The following is a 12,825-nucleotide window of genomic DNA, read 5'->3' on the forward strand; positions in this document are numbered from 1 at the left end:
AAAGGTCGGCAGTTCGGATCCCTAGCACTGCGTAATGGAGTGAGCTCCCGTTACTTGTCCCAGCTTCTGCCAACCTAGCAGTTCGAAAGCATTTAAAAATGCAAGTAGAAAAATAGGGACCACTTGGGTGGGAAGGTAACAGCATTCTGTGTGCCTTTGGCATTTAGTCATGCCGGCCAGATGACCACGGAGACATCTTTGGACAGCGCTAGCTCTTTGGCTTTGAAACAGAGATGAGCACCACCCCCTAGAGTCAGGAACATATGTGTGAGGGGAACCTTTACCTTTAGTCATTCAATTACAACAGTAATTGGGACAGGGATTGATGTTGTTAAGCAGTTGTAAAATGTGGTGTCACATAACAATATTGTTTAGCAATAGGAATCCAGGAACCCCATTGGCCATCATAACCTCAAGAGGTACAGGTCATTAAGTGGAATGTGGTGCCAATCCCAGATAAGGAGTACAAGAATGCCACAGGGAAGAAGTGCTGGGAGGAAAGGAGGGCGCTGGGGTGTGCAAGTGCAGAGATGTTGAGGGAAGGAGGATGTGGCACAGTGCACAGGAAGAATGAGTGTGTGTGGGGGGGGGAGGGGGAACTTATCAGAGTGACTTGTGACCTTCCCTGCTCACTTCTCCATTGACTTGTTTGTGGAGAGCCATCAGGAAAGATTGAAAATGGTGATCACATTACTATGGGCCACTGCAATCGTTGTAAGTTGGTGAACAAGTGGTTTGTAAGTGAGAACTATCTGTAATTCTGTCCAACAATAATTTTTCTTACTGTCTTATTTCTTTTTTGTAATTTCTTTTTCTTTACAATGTAGTAAATAAAATGCCAATGTGGTATTAATAAAATGCCAACCCAATAATATTTTCCAGCAGCTTCATACCGAGAGCAATTATTTTTTTCAAAATGTCCTGAAAACCTAGTACCTTAAAACAAAATGCATGCTTGCATACAGTACAGGCAGTTGCCTATCCTTATTCAGCCAAAATCAGAGGACAACATTTCAAATATAACATATTTCAGGACTGGAACTCTTGATTATGACAAGGCATGAAGTTATAGTGCAGTCTTTCTTAGTACTTCCAAGACTGTATAGTTATCCAGGCATTTTAGACATCATTGGCCATTATGGTATATTGCTTTAAAACACAATTTTAATGTTCAGGAAGTCATTATGCATTGCAATCCTATAAACACTAGAACATAATCTCAAAGTGTTCAGTAGGTTTATTACCAGCTCAGTCTATAGAGGGTAGCATTATTGTCTTCATTTAAAGGTAAATTCATTTAGCATACTTCACAAAGCTCCTTCTTATAACTATTAAAAAGAACCATATATGCTAACTTGGAAACTCACATTTTATGAAGAATTCTAACTATGTTACTTATTCAATCATGTTTTTCATTTTGCAGATTTAATTCAGAGAACATGGAAAAGAAAGTACAGGTAGTCCTCAACTTACAACCACAATTGGAATCTCCATTTGTAAGCAAAGTGGTTGCTAAATGAGCTGTGTCTGATTTTATGACCATTTTTGCTACAGTTGTTGAGCGAATCGCTGAAATTGTTAAGTGAATTACACAGCTCATTAGGCACATCTGGCTTCCCCCACTGGCTTTGCTTGTCAAAATTCAGCTGAGAAAATTGCAAATGATGATCACATGAGCCCCGGACACTGCAACAGTTGTATGTATATGTTAGGGGTGTCCAAACTTTTTGCAAGGAGGGCCAGATTTGGTGAGGTGAAAATGTGTGGGGCCGATCATTCAGCCTGACATTCTTTGAACCCTTAACATTAAATGCGAATTAACTACCGTATTTTTCGGAGTATAAGACGCACCAAGATTTTGAAAAGGCAAATTAAAAAAAAAGTTTTTGCACTCTCCCCAAAACGGCCCATTTTTCCTGAAAATGGGCCTTTTTTTTAAAGGGCATGAATAGCCCTTAAGAAGCTTCTAGAGTGCTCCTGGGGGCTGGGGGGGGGGGAAGTTGAGCAAAAAATGACCCGTTTTTTACTCATTTATGCCCTCCACAGCCCTCAGGAGCACTTTGAAAACCTCCTAAAGGCTATGCACAGCCATTTTGGTGAAGGAGGCAGAGTTTTGGGAGGCAAAAAATGCTGTATTTAGTGTATAAGATGCACCCAGATTTTTAGCCTCTTTTGTGAGGGGAAAAAGATGCATCTTTATACTCCGAAAATTACGGTATTTTATGAAAGACTAAACAAATAACTCGGTGGGGAGACGAAGCTGCGGGCCGCTTGCAATTTGAAAAAGGGCCGCATTTGGCCCCCAGGCCGCACTTTGGACATGCCTGGTATATGTGGTTGGCAAGTGCCCAAATTTTAATCTCATGGCTGTAGGTATCCTGCAACAGTTATAAGAGCAAGGACTGGTTGTAAGTCACTTTTTTCAATGCCATTGTAACTTGAACTGTCATTAAACAAAACATTATAAATCAAGGACTACCTATACATTCTTCCCATGTATTTGGAAATAAAGCTATCATATCAGTGATAAAGAGATGAATGATGTTACCTCTATTTTTTATTACTTTATAAATTGAAATGAAGGCACAAAAATGAATATATTTTACTTCACTAATAAGACTGCTTTTTGTAGGGTAGAGGTTTGGAGCTCCCCCATATTATCAGTAAATCCAAGGTAAGAAACCTCAGTAACTGCATTATTTTAAAATTTTAACTATTCTACCTGTTTTGTAATCCAGAGAAAATGAGCAACCAGCTATTACCCCTTATCAGAAAAGTATCAAAATTATATGGCACTAAGAACTGTATCATGCAATGGAATCTTCAACTATGATGCACAATTAATACATCTAAGATCCAAAATGTATCATCTGAAGAGTTGTGTAGAGGACATAGCAATCAAGAGCTATCCATGCCAGAGAAAAATGAAAATCCATTTCTTTGCTTCATCAATAAAGCACACCGAATAACTTTGCTCCAGAAAAAAATTCAACATCTTTCATAACCTGACCTTCCCGAAATGTCTGTAGCAAGGACAAAAACCAAGGTAATTATAGCATTCCAGTACAGCTACTCTTAGAAAGAAATCTTGGATAGAAAACAACATTACTATAATATGTGATCCTCAATTTTGCGTATTATGATTTTTATATGTAGCCTAGTTCTTTCAGCGTAAGGATTCAGGTGTGAATGCATGTTTGAAAATAAACCGCAAGAAAAAAGAACATCCTCTCTTATTTTAAAATTAGTATTTGAATAGCATAAGGGAAGAGACATATTCTTGACCTAACACTGAGTAAATGCTTGTATGTCTGATTGAGTACACTCCTATGAATCAGTCTTGACAAGACTGTACAATTTTCTTAGCAACATTTTAGAAGTGATTCACCATTGCCTTCTTCCTAGGGCTGGGAGAGTGTGAATGGTCCAAGGTCATCTAGTTGACTTCTGTGGCTAAGGCATGAATTGAACTTATGGAGAACACCAGTTTTTAGAATCACATTACATATGCCACATGAAGTCCTAATATTTGAAAAGAATTTCCTGATAATTTTAGGACTGGCTACAGAGACAAAGTTTGGTCTACTAATTAAGGTACTAAGCTAGTAAATGTGAGAGCATGAATTCTAATTCCATTTTAGGCCAAAGTCAACTGACCCAAAGTCACTGTCTCTCAGCCCTAGGATGGAGGCAATGGCAAACCATTTCCAAAAAACCTTGATAATTAAACTAAACTTACCCAGGCAGTCACCAGGAATCAACATGGACTAGAAAGCACACACAGAGATGCAAAACTGGCAGAGGAGATGTGAACCAATTTTCTACTAATAGTAGCAAAAATGATTACATATTCATTAGATTATCTGCAGTTTAAGACACCCTCCTGCCTACACACCATTCAAATTATAAACAAAGTAGGTCAAAAGTGAAGGAAGGAGCATAAGAAAAGAAGCTTCAAGTGATTAATTTCCAAACAGTATTATTATGTCCCTTCATTTTTAAGCCATTGCCTTATCCTCAAAGGAAGAACTAATATGTAGGAAGTCTGTGCATCAAAAAAGTCAAAATCTGCAATCAAAGCATTAAACATATTTTCATTCTATCAAATACCTTTAAGTATTAACAACCATAATATAATTCCAAATATGCATGCCTAAAGCTACGGTACAACTTTTTAACGAATAAACTTTATTGATTCCACTGAAGATATGTGTAAGCTGAGAGTTTAATAAAAACAAAAAACAAATCAAAATGAAACATGCTTTCATAAACGCATTAAATATAATAAAAATAAATAAAATCCATTAAAAAACAAAGCAAGCAATACTAATCAGCAAAATAAGCTATAAAAAAAGCAAAAAAAAAAAAAAAAACCAACAACGATGAAAACCAGCACCATCTAGGAATGGTGCCACCTCTCACAGAGAGGGACTTCTCCAGGTGCCATCCACTAAGCAGTGCCAAAGGGCAGCCTCCAGGAGTAGGGCCTTCTCTGTGATGGGCCCAACCCTCTGGAATGACCTCCCCCCGGATATTAGGATTACCACCGACCTCCACTCCTTCCGTTCAAAACTCAAGACCCACCTTTTTCAACTAGCAGGCCTGGCTCAACCATAGCTCCATTTTATTCCTCCTGGCAATTTCTAAACTTGTAATCTCCATTGGGGTTTTAATTTTAACTTATTTTAATATTTCTATGTTATTATAATGATTGTATTGTGTTTTATACCTCCTCCGTACAATGTGTAATTTTATAATATGTGTTTTTATTTATTGTACGCCGCCCCGAGTCCCTTTGTGGAGAGGGAGCGGCTAACAAATTTGATAAATAAATAAATAAATAGGAATGTATGTATACTGTATATAGTGTGAGACACAGATAGGGTGACATGCAAATAGATCTCAATTTGGTGCACCGCTGACGCCAGTGAATTTTACCTGCAGGAATTTTCAATGCCTGGGCACAAAACACCAACCATCTCCTTCTATCAAATTTTTAAACAGATGTTACTTATTTGAGGTGCCACTGAGTCAGTCAAGCTTGACGCAAAGGACTGCATGTACAGGCTTTTCATCTGACTTGCCTCTAACATTAATTTGTTGCTTTTTCAAAGAAAGCCTTATAATGACCCACCCATTATCTTACCATATCTACTGATTATCTCTTTCCCTTTTTCTACTTCCCCCTCGGCCTTGTTCCCCCTAGTTTATTTTTCTAGTCCATTTCCCTGTATGGTAAGTCCAATAAATGTGAGTTTATGTTGGCTGATTACCGTCCCAGGGTAAAAACCATAAATACGCAATTCAAACTCTTCTCTGCTTAATTCTGGATTCAAAAGATTGCACTTGTTATTGTAAATGGTTTCACAATTCCCTCTACAGCAAAACACACTATTGAATACAGACATAGAAATAATGAAGAAGAAGAATGAAATTATAAAGAACTGCAAGAGAATTCAGCACTAGAATGACCATTGGCTTACCTGAAGGGTCCTTTTCTGTACACCGCGGGAGAGTCCAAGCAATGGGTTAATTCAGTCTGCTTGCCCTTAGGACTGAGGAACTATTTTTCCTTAAGCCACACCTCCTCCTGGTGTGCTCAATCCCCCAGAATTCTTAGAAGGAGTCAGTTCGTGCGGACGGAGCGAAGCGTCCAAGATGATGTACTGTTGACACGAGGAACCCGAATCCCGGCCTTGAGAGCCAGGGTGGGTTGGACTCTCCCGCGGTGTACAGAAAAGGACCCTTCAGGTAAGCCAATGGTCATTTTCCTGTACACCGCTTGGAGAGTCCAAGCAATGGGACATACCAAAGTTATTGTCCATCTGGGCGGGCAGAAGAAGGCTCCCGGGATTCGGTCTCTGACACAACCGCCTGGAGCACACGCCTGCCGAAGGACGCCTCAGCTGAGGCGAAAATGTCCAATTTATAGTGTCGCACAAATGGAGAAGGCGAGGACCACGTAGCGGCCCTGCAGATGTCCAGGATCGAGGCCTGGGTGGCCCAGGCCGCTGAGGTAGCAGCACTTCGTGTGGAGTGTGCAGTGATGCCGCGCGGAACGGCCTTGGATTGACTTTCATAGGCAGTCGCAATGCAAGCGCGAAGCCACCTGCCAATTGTGGAGGAAGTGACCTTCTTCCCTAGGGAACCGGGCTGGAAGGAGAGGAAAAGAGCCTCTGACTTCCTGAATTCCGCAGTACGAGCGATGTAGACCTTCAGGGCCCTCCTGACATCAAGATTGTGCCAGGATCGCTCCCTGGGATGCGACGGATGAGGACAAAAATTCGGCAACACAATGTCTTGCGCTCTATGGAACCATGAGTTTACTTTGGGGGTAAAGGTCGGGTCCAGCCTCAAAATGACCCTGTCAGGGTGGATGACGCACAGATCCTGGCGAACAGAAAGAGCCGCCAGCTCCGAAATCCGGCGAGCTGACGTGATGGCAATCAAGAAGGCCGTCTTCAGCGTCAGGAAACGAAGAGAAGTAGTGCGTAGAGGCTCGAATGGAGGGCCAGATAGGGCCCGCAGGACCACGGACAGCTGCCAAGTAGGGTAGCGATGAACGGTGGGAGGGCGAAGGTTAGAGGCGCCCTTGAGGAAAAGACGCACCTTCGGAATTTTGCTGAGAGGCAAAAGGTGGTCGCCCGACCAGACAGTAGACAAAGCCGCCACTTGGCGTCGAAGGGTGTTCGGGGCCAGGCCCTTGTTGAGTCCCGCTTGAAGGAAGTCAAGCACTCTGGGAACAGGCGCGGTCGTCGGCTCGATGAGCAGCTCCTCACACCACTTGGCGAAGGCGGCCCAGGACGCATCATAAATCCTAGTGGTTGAAGGGCGTCTCGCCGCCTGAATGGTGCTCACTACCTCCTCCGACAGGCCTTGGCCTTTCAGTTGGTCCCCCTCAAGTGCCAGACGGCCAACTGGAGCCACTGGGGCTCTGGGTGAATCACGGCCCCCTGGCTGAGGGAGATCTGGTCCGGAGGAATGCGCCACGGAGGAGACACCGACAGGTGGACAAGGTCGGCGAACCACGACCTGCGGGGCCAATGCGGGGCCACGAGAAGGACCTCTGCGACCTCTGCGATGACTTTGGAGATGAGTTGAGGAAGGAGAGGCAGGGGAGGGAAGGCATACAGTAGCTCGCGGGGCCACTTGCAACGCAGTGCGTCTGTCCCCTCCGCCCCCGGGGTGAAGAACCGGGAGTAGAAGCGGTCGAGCTGCTTGTTGTCCCTGGACGCAAACAGGTCTACGGCCGGAGTCCCGAATCTGTCGGACATCTGGTGGAACAGGCGAGGGTCCAGTTTCCACTCCGCAGGATCTATGGTCGTCCTGCTCAGCCAGTCGGCCTGTGTGTTGTCCACTCCGGAGATATGGTCGGAGCGAAGGGATTCCAGATGGCGCTCCGCCCAGCGTCCCAGGGACTCCGCCTCTCTCATCAGTGCTCTGGATCTGGTGCCGCCCTGGCGGTTGATGTGGGCCTTGGTGGCCACATTGTCCGTCATCAGAAGCACATGTTGACGATGGATGGACCGGCTGAAATGGCGCAGGGCCAGGCGAGCAGCTCTCAGTTCCAGCAGGTTGATGCTGTAGCTGGTTTCCACTTGGGACCACTTGCCCTGAACAACCAGGGACCCCATGTGGGCTCCCCAGCCGGAGAGGCTGGCGTCCGTGGTGATGATCAACCTCTCGGGCTCCTTGAATAGATGGCCCTTGAGGATGGCCGGAGACACCCACCAGCGGAGGGACCTCTTTACGTCCGGCGTAACTCGAATCGGCCTGGTAGAGTTGCTCCTGGATGCCCTCTGGTGCGGCAGCAGCAGCCACTGAAGATGCCTGGAATGCAGGCGGGCCCACGGCACTATGGAAATGCAGGAGATCATTTTTCCCAGCAGCTGCGACAGAAGGACCACTGGAGCCAGCCTCAAGCTCAACACCTTGTGGGTCATGGACCTTAGACCGGCCAACCTGTCTCAGGAGAGGAAAACCCTGCACGAGTTGGTATCTATCACCGCCCCCAGGTGTACAAGTCTGTTTGTTGGAGTGAGATGGCTCTTCTCTATGTTTAGAGTGAAGCCGTGATTTCTGAGGGATCTCATAGTGGTTTGGAGATCCCGTAGGGCCTGTTGCCTGGACGACGACTGGATAAGAATGTCGTCCAGGTAGCACTGGAGCCTTATGGGCCTGCGTCTTAGCTGGGCCGCCACTACCGCCAGCACTTTGGTAAACGTCCGAGGAGCGGACGAGAGGCCGAATGGAAGAGCTTTGTACTGGAAGTGGCGACCCGCATAATAGAAGCGCAGGAACTTCCTGTGCTGAGGACGGATGGGGATGTGTAGGTATGCCTCTTTGAGATCTATAGATGTGAGTAGATCTCCCTGTCGAATCCCCGCCAGAATGGTCTGCAGAGACTGCATCTTGAACCTCCGGTAGGCGATATGCCTGTTGAGGTTTTTGAGGTCCAAGATGGCTCTCCACCCCCCCGAGTTCTTTGGCACCAGGAAGAGGATGGAGTAAAACCCCCTCCCCTCTTCGCCCTGGGGAACTGGTTCCACGGCCCTGATGTCTAGGAGATGACTGACTTCCTGGTCCATACGCTCCCTCTTTTGGGGGCAGGATGGGACGGGGCACCGGATGAAGGTCCGGGGGGGGGAGAGACAGGAACTCCAGAGATAGGCCTTCCCTGACTGTCTGCAAAACCCAAGCATCCTCGGTGTTCTGGGCCCAATGGGAGGCAAACAGCTGGAGGCGACCCCCGATGGGCGCCAAGCCCGGGCAGTCATCTAGACTTACGGAACGGCCTGCTGGAGGCCCCACCGCGATTATACTTGCGGAAGCCGAACTGCTGCCTGCCTCTGTCCCGAAAGGACGCCCTGTCCTGGGATCTGTCGCCCTGCTGGCCGAAGGACCTATTAGAGGGAGAGAAGGAAGAGGCAGAGGTAGAAGGCTCGGGGGCACGAAAGGACTGCCTCCTAGAATAGGGAGCGGCCTTACGTTCCTGCTTTTTGTTTAGAGAAGGTAGGATCTTCCTCTTGTCCTTGGACTCGATGAGGAGAGGATCCAGGGACTCGCCAAACAATTTGGACCCCTTAAAGGGGGCGGAAGCCAGTTTCCACTTGTTTTTCTGGTCCGCCTGCCAATGTCAGAGCCAGATCAGCCGACGAGAAGTTATATTAGAGCCGAGCGCCCTGGAGGCAAATTTAGTGGCATTAAGGGATGCATCAGCGGCATACTGGGAGGCCGCGATTATTTTTGACACGTCCTGGTGGAGACGGACCTCTCCCGCCGGGAGCTTGGTTAGGAGCTCGCGCAGCCAGATCACAGAGGCCCTATTAAAAAAGGAGGCGGATGAAGAGGCCCTGATGGCCCAGGCAGCCGCCAGGTGGGTTTTGTGGCACGCCTTTTCCGCCTTCTTGTCCTCCGCCTTAAGGCCTTCCAGGAGGTCGGCCGGTAGGGAGGAGTTGGAGGTGAGCGCAGCGATGGGCGGGTCGACAGTGGGCAGGGCCAGAAGGTCCTCCAGCACTGGCTCCATAGTATAAAGCTTCCTATCTACCCCACTGGGAGAGGACTGCGTGGCTGGCTGAGCCCACTGGCGCTGGATTAGGTCGAGAAACAGCCCCGGGACCGGAACCAGCTCTTGCTGGGGCGTTGGGACATCAAACATGACCGCATTGGGATTAGCCGGAGTGGCATCCGCCGCCGGCGCGGTCGGTTTGGGCTTGATCCCCACCCTGGTGGCAGCCTTGACCTTGTGCAGGACAGATTTGAAAAGGCTGGGCTTGAACAGACCCGCAAAGGCGGGCGCTTCAGGGGGAAGGTCCTCGTCGTCCGAGAGACCTAGCACCTCCGGGTCAGGGTCCTCAATGGCAGAGGCCTCGCTGACCACCGAGGATTCCAGGGAAGGATGGCGGACACGCTTGCTTGGAGGGGGAGCTGCCTGATCGGTTTTGGGGCCCTTAGGGGCCACTGCAGTGGGACTCTTAAATTTCATGGCCTCCGTGATGCCCTTGGCAATGGCACGGGCCATCAGTTCCTGCATGCGGGGCGATAACTCCTCAGAGTCAGAATCAGGATCCAAACCCTCCTCTAGGGGGGGTGAAGCCTCACCCTGCATATAGTCTATGCTAGCATCCCCAGGGGGAGGGGCCTGCTCACAGGCCCAAGAGGGCGCCGGGGAAGCCGGATCTGCCAATGACCTATTTGGGGATAGGTCCTGGGACTCCACCTCCTCGGCGAGGACCATCTGGAGCTCTTCCCGGGAGGGAGGGATACTTGAGAGGGACTGTTCCCTGTCTGCCTGGCGTCTGGCCTTCTCGAATTGCTTGTCAAGGGCCCGTTGGCGCCTTTCAGCATCCTTGGCCTCAGCCACAGAAGGGGGCCTGGAACGCTGTTTCCCAGAGCTACCCCCACCACTCTTGCCCGCTCCCCCACTCCCCGATGAGGAGGAACCCTTGCTAGGGGCCTGCGAGAGGCTCGGCCTAGTATCTTGGGAATCGGGGGGACTGGGCAGATCCATAGTCAATGACCACACAAGATGGAGCAAGGCTATGATAAGGCAGAAGAATAGAGATAGACTGGTTGCTGCAATGGGAAACAAAACGAAAGGATTCGTTAAAATTGCCATATGCACAGTAATTAAATCAATACATAAGATATCATCCCATGCTTAATACCAGTCGGAGGCCCAGGGGTAGGATTGGAGCCTGCACCGAAGTGCAAGGCTCCGCAGGAGAAGCAGGGAGGAGAATGACTATCAAAACTTGGCCTGCGCTTACTTAAGGCCTCCTCCCTGAGCCGGTATGATGACCGTTGGAATGGCACAGGAACCAGCGCCGCTCGCAAAAATAGACAAAAAAACGAAGGTGGCGATCCTAGCCCGAGAAACCCTTGCTAGGCCCTGCCACCTCCAGCGGCCTCCTGATAACGATGGCTGATGCAAAATGGCGGCCATGGCTGGGCGCGCTATTTTCGCGCCTAAAATGGCCGCCGCAACAGCGTGGGGCTAAGGGAGAGCGAGGAGCGAACGCGCCTCGAATGGCGACGATCGCCCACTCCTCCCTGCGGTCGAGGTCTTCTAGCAGGCCGGGAACGAAAAATACTTCGTCTAAAACAACAAACGGGGGGCCTGGGAACGTAGGGACCTCGCCGCTGCAGCCGCGCCGTTTTAAACGACAAGCGGCAGGCCTCCGAAGCCGTCCCACGAGGATCGGCTGAGGGGCACCCCCCACCACCTTCCAGCTTACCTCCTGGCCTTCAAAAGCAATTTCAGCTGGAGAGAGTCGCAGGATTGAAGAGAGAAACGTCTCACAAGGTTGGGGAAATTGTTAGGAATAGAATTTAAACGTAATAGAGAGTCCAAGCCAAAAAAGGATTAATTTAGCTCAGAGCTCTAACTAAATACGTCCAAACGGGCTGACTGAGGAAGAATTCTGGGGGATTGAGCACACCAGGAGGAGGTGTGGCTTAAGGAAAAATAGTTCCTCAGTCCTAAGGGCAAGCAGACTGAATTAACCCATTGCTTGGACTCTCCAAGCGGTGTACAGGAAAATACAACATTCTGCACTAATTTGTTAGTTCTCGTCAGGATCTGACTGTAATTAGCAGACCTTCAACTCTATACAATTTAATTAAAGCTTGGCAGTCTGGATTTTCTCAGATCTGGTTATGGTTCATCTTGATAAGAATCTCTACTGCCAACCATAATGAAGCTGCCTGAAAAAGTTGATTGCCCTCTGTCACTGTGTGAAAGCCATTGCTCTTACATCTTTGGTAATTTACATCGGCTGCCTTTTATTCCCGCTTTCCCTAAATCCCACCAGACTTTCTGTTTGGTTTTTCATGGTCCTGAAGTTAGGCAGTTGCTGGCTGCTGACCTAACTGACATCTCTTCCTTAACAACCATAGGCTTGTAAGTTTAATTTTCACAATTTTGCAACTGCCAAAAAATATAGGAATCTTCCTCTAGGAATAGCTAGTTTATCTGGTGTAAAGGGAAGTTATACAGATAGGGTCTCCCAAGAGGTGGGGTCCTACTGGTTTGGACCAGTTCAGCTGAATCAGTAGTAGCTTGGCAGCCTGGGTCGCTGGAACTGGTAGCAAACCAGGACTGCCACGCCCCCAAACCAATTTTCCTGCCGGTGGCTATGACATAGCCACCACCATCTTGTTTTTTGCTTCTGCGCACGCGCAGAGCAATTTTTGTTGTATTGTGCATGCGCAAATAGTGCATCCCTGAGTGGCAGCAGTAGTGGCTGCTGCAACCCAACCCTGGTCCCTCCCCCCCAAAAAGTTAATTCCTTGCTGTCAGAAAACTATACCCTGGGGGCTTCCCTTGAGAGAATAAAAGGAAAGTTTCTACATCCATTCCAGTACACAAAATTTACCCCTGCCTTTATGAAGAATCTAGCCCCATCATCAAATACTGCTTCTGGAAAGGCATGAATAAACAATTCAACTGATAGAGAAGAAAATTGGCACATCAAGTATGGATCCCTGCAGAACTTGTGAATGCCCCAACACTTCCATGCCTCTGCCAGGGGAGCCGTGGCCGGTGCAGCGAGTGGCAGGGCCTGCCAGGTGGGCAACACCTTCACGAACCTTGCCGCTGCTGGTAACAGCATGGCCCTGCCTGAAGGAAACCACCCTGGGAATGTTTCTTTCTTCGCATGCTTTTGGTAAATGTGCCCGGTCCAACGTCTTTCCAGCAATTGAAAATTGTTTCTCACATGGACAATTATATGTTGCACGTTCTAGAGTCGGCAAACCAGACAATCTCTATATCTGCACAGACAATGGAACAACAAAAAATATTGTATACCCACAAGCATTGTG

General features: G+C 48.0%; 1 protein-coding gene across 2 annotated transcripts in view; it reads right to left on the bottom strand.

Moving 5' to 3' along the window:
* LARGE1 (LARGE xylosyl- and glucuronyltransferase 1) overlaps positions 1 to 12,825 on the bottom strand; it is a 352,715-nt gene that overhangs the window by 274,531 nt on the left and 65,359 nt on the right. The gene's annotated exons all lie outside the window — the stretch shown is intronic.

Source organism: Natrix helvetica (assembly GCF_964273705.1).
Source record: "Natrix helvetica genome assembly, chromosome: 6".
NCBI classification, from domain to species: Eukaryota; Metazoa; Chordata; class Lepidosauria; order Squamata; family Natricidae; genus Natrix; species Natrix helvetica.